This window comes from Vicia villosa, unplaced genomic scaffold (genome assembly GCF_029867415.1).
Source record: "Vicia villosa cultivar HV-30 ecotype Madison, WI unplaced genomic scaffold, Vvil1.0 ctg.002616F_1_1, whole genome shotgun sequence".
Classification (NCBI taxonomy): Eukaryota; Viridiplantae; Streptophyta; class Magnoliopsida; order Fabales; family Fabaceae; genus Vicia; species Vicia villosa.
In genome coordinates, this window is record NW_026705986.1 from 255,748 (window position 1) to 260,379 (window position 4,632).

A 4,632-nucleotide genomic window follows, 5' to 3' on the forward strand; every position below is an offset into this window, starting at 1 on the left:
AGAAGCATCCCAAAAGTGAACCACTGCTACTAACATGGGTTGGTTGTATTCTAAACCTGTCTTTGACAGTTGAATCAAATCATATATTCCTAACGATTTCCAGAAGGATTCTTTCTGTTTCTCTACTTTTTCTAACCAGGCATAGTACAAATCAGGATCTTTGGCTAAAGGAATTGACCTAAACACTTTTACAGAGGTGGTCATATAGTTTAACCTAATTTTCGCTAAAGCTAAAGGAGTTACAGTTGGAGAGAACAGCCATCTTCATCTATCCTAATTTTGCTAACTAATGGTCTAGTCTTGTAATAAGCAGGGAAGAATTTATTCAGAGATGGGATATTTTCACCTGGTAATGGACCCATAAAAGCGAGAGATTTTCCAGAAAGTTCAAAGGGAATGATTACCTGGGAAGCGTAAATAGCGCGTATTTCTTCGGTGTTAGGGTTTTGAACATGCTCTTGTTCCCCAGACCGTGTTGTTGATTGGAGCTTCAGAGCAGGTTGAAGAACATTTGAAGATGAAGCCATAGAGAAATTTCTGATTAAGAGAGCGAGATTTTGAAGAAATTAAAGATGTTTGGTTTTTTGTTGAAGAAGATGAAGAAATAGGAATGAAAGGTTGTGTAGAAGTACAAGACCAAGTATTTAAAGGTTTAACGGAAACCCTTTTTAAATCTTTTGGGTAAAATCCAAAGAACACGTGGCGGCTGGTGATTTAATCCAACGGCGGTAATGATCAAGAAGTAAGGTTAAAACGTGGGAATGTAAGTTATGAGAAGACATCTTTGAAAATGACAAGACGTTTCGGAAACGGGGTCATCAATGATTATGACGTTAGTCAGCAGTCTTGGAACTTTCAAAGATCAATAAAGAACGAAATCTTATAATGACAAGAAACGCCTATTTCTGTTGACTCTCGAAACAGGCATTTATTGGGGGCAATTTGTTAGCTGAAGATTTCGTTTTGTAGTATTTGTCCTTCGAAGAAATAGAAAATCGAAGGAAAGATGGTTACTGATAGCCATCCCTTAAAAATAAAAGAATGGCTACTGATGGTCATGCTTCGAGAATAAAGATTTCTAAGTTCGCTATGAAGATAATGAATACTGAAAGCTAGTGAAAAGTATGTGTCTTCGGGGACTTAGACAAAATTTATAAATATATTCAAGTATTACTACTTAGCGTGTTTTCGTAGTGTTTTAAATACACTGCCACGCGTCGAAGACGGACTCAGGCGGGAAGATTTGAAATTCGAAGACGGTTTCGTAACTGTCCAAGTAACAGATGGCGTCGCTAGAAGTTCTTATGAGAAACGTGGCAGCAGATTAGTGTAGGACCGTTAAGGTCGAAACTAGTATAAATAGGAGTCTTAATGTTAGGATTCTGTGTGTTCATTTTGTACAAATCACTCACATATTTACTCAAGTATCAAGCGTTAAGAGAAAGAGTTCGCTGAGAAAATGTACGTATGACACCAGCACTTTAATACATGTGTATTATCTTTTGTTTTCAAATATCTTCCAGAATTACTGCATTTCGTTTACTTCTTGCCATTTACATTTCTGTATCTTTACTTTAATGTCATTTACTTTCGAATTACTTTCATGTTATTTACTTTCAAAGTCTTTAACGTTTCTGCAGTTTAAGATTCTTTACGTTTTAATAGTCCTTTTAATTTCATATGTTATGTTACTTATCTTTTCGTTGAAGTCACATTTATATATAACAAAGTGATTATCAAGACTATTTGTTCTTTAATCGAACAACGCTTATTGAAAAAGACAAATCATGAATATGGTTCGAATGAACATTGATAACAATCTTCTTGACTATGTGTCCTAGGATCAATCTAGTCGATCCTGCGAGTAACCAAATCATATTTATTATAGTTTGGAAGACTAGCGGTTGTTTACCGGAAATCACCGTAAACAGTGACGTGTAAAACATGTCGCAAACTTCATTTCAAAATTAAAAAATTGAGAGCAAAAGTTGACTGTAAGAATTGATGGCATTACAGGTTGACTGACACCTTTAACGTTGTGTCATCTTTTTCACGTTGCAAACATAGTATCGTTCTGACTGTCCAGGAACGTTGCGACGTGAAAATCACTTCGCTACCTAACAGTTACTTTTTATTTGTGATGTGATTTTCGCGCCGCTGAAGTGTCTGTTTATCTCACCAAAAATTTCCCACTCACGCTGTTTACATCCGAACCTTCTCAAAACTTTCTCCCAAAACCTTCTTCCTTTCCAGCTTCTTCCTAATTTCCACTTCTTAAATTTTTCTAAGGTATGACCTTCACTTCTTCCTTGTTCATTTTTTTTTAATTTCGTTTAATTTTTGTCCATTCTCAAGGAGCTTCTCAAGAAGGTATTTGTTGATCAAAACTGAAGAAGTTTTTGTTGTTTAGGAGTCAAAGAATTTCTTCACTCAAAAGTATTTTGACTATTTTAATTTTTTTCCAGATTTTTATATATTGGATTGTTGGTTGTTTTATTAAATTATTAGAATATATTTTTAGGTATATAAGTTATTCAAATATCTTTTTAAAAAACAATAAAAATATATTGTGAAAATAATCATAAGTTTCTTGAAAAATAATCATATAATAGGTATATAAGTTATTAGGAAAACATAATTTAGGTGTATTTTTTTTGTTAAAATAGAATATATTATTTTTGTATATTTTTAAAACATAATATCTAAGTTTTTAGAAATATAATCATAAAACATAATTTATTTTTAATATATTATGATTATTACTAAAACAAAATATATTTTAAAACAAAATTTATTTTATTAGGACATAATTTATTTTTGTTTTTATAATGTAGTAGTATAGCAAAATATATAAATTTATTAAATATTTTATAAAATATATAAGTTTATTAAATATTTATAATATAAAACGGAATATATTATATATATTTTTTAACACAATATTTTTTAAAAACATAATATATTATGAGTGCATAGATCCTGGAGGAATTTACCATATTTTGGATTTTTAGATAACTTAAAGGAAGGGAATACTCATTTTATTCCGACGTGGAATAGAAAATTGATGATGAGTTAGCGAACTCCACTGTGGAAGTGTTGGTGTTGGTATTCTAGAGGTGGTATGTGATAAATTATATTGTTGCAAATTTAGAGTAAGAACATATTTTGAGTCATGTTCTGCACGAAACTTCCACTGGTGGAGATTGTACTTTGGAATATTATGATTTTATTGAATTCACCACACACTCGCTGCATACAACTTAGCATTACAAAACCTTTATATAGACTTGAAGAAAACTGACAAAGAAAACAATAAGTTTGTAATCAAGATGAGGACTCTTTAATTCTCTCAATCTTAATGATACAACTCTACCATAAATCTAAATAAAGACAGTAATTATAATGTGATGGTTACAATTAACTCATAATGCTTACTAAAGATAGTGATGGTTACAACATATTAATTTTATTACTCCCTCTTAATGTGTTGCTCTTTAACTTCGATTGCTTCTCTAAGTTGTTGAAATCCTCCTCTTGGTAGTGCTTTAGTAGAAATTTCTGCAAGCTGCTCTTGTGAGCTGTAGAAAGCTAACTGCACATCTCCTTCTTCAATCACACTTTGAATGAAGTGATACTTTATGTTAATGTGTTTGGTCTGGCCATGAAAAACAAGACTCTTTGACATGGGAATAGTTGATTCTTTATCACAATGAAGCTATAGAATTCCCTCTTGCTTCTTTCCAATATCTTCTAATATTCTTCTCAACCAAAGTGATTGTCGTGTGGCAAAACTATCTGCTAAATACTCAGCTTCAGCTGAAGATTGCGCCACATTATTTTGCTTATTTGAGCACCAAGAGATCACACTTTAACCAAGGTTGAATACATAACCTGAAGTGCTCTTCATATCATCAACACTTTCGTCCCAATCGTTATATCATAATAGCCTTTAGCTTCAAGTTTATAATTCTTCTCAATTGCATTTATTTCTTCTTTCATTGCATTCCTCCAAACATCTTCTTTGATTGATTCGTTAAAATTTTCTGGTTCCAGAACACAATAGTTGCACCTTGCATAAATATCACTCAAGTCCTTCAATTTTATTGGAGTTGAGCTGGGAAATGATGAACTTGAAATGGGTGAACTTAGAGAAGATGGAGAACTTGATGTACATGGGGCTGGTTGCTCATTTTCAGCGGTTCAATTTTGTTGTAATAAAAATGCAGAGACTGTTTTCTCTTTCATTTTGTCTTCTGCCCAATTCCAAATGCCTTCTCATCATATACAACATCTCGGCTAATGATCACCTTTTATGTCTTCAAGTTGTAAAGTCTATAGCCCTTTGACATGGAACTATAGCCAATCAAGACACATCTTTCACTTGTTCCTTCCAACTTTGTCCTCTTTTGTATAGGAATTTAAGCATAGCAAACACATCCAAAAACTTTAACGTGGTTAACTGAAGGTGTTCTTCCACTCCAAGATTCAAATGGAGTGTTATTCCATACAACTTTTGTTGGACATCTATTCAGCAAATACACAACAATATTAACAGCCTCGGGCCAAAAGGTTTTAGGCAAACCTTTCTCAAGTAGCATAGACTTCGGCATCTCCATCACGGTTTGGTTCTTT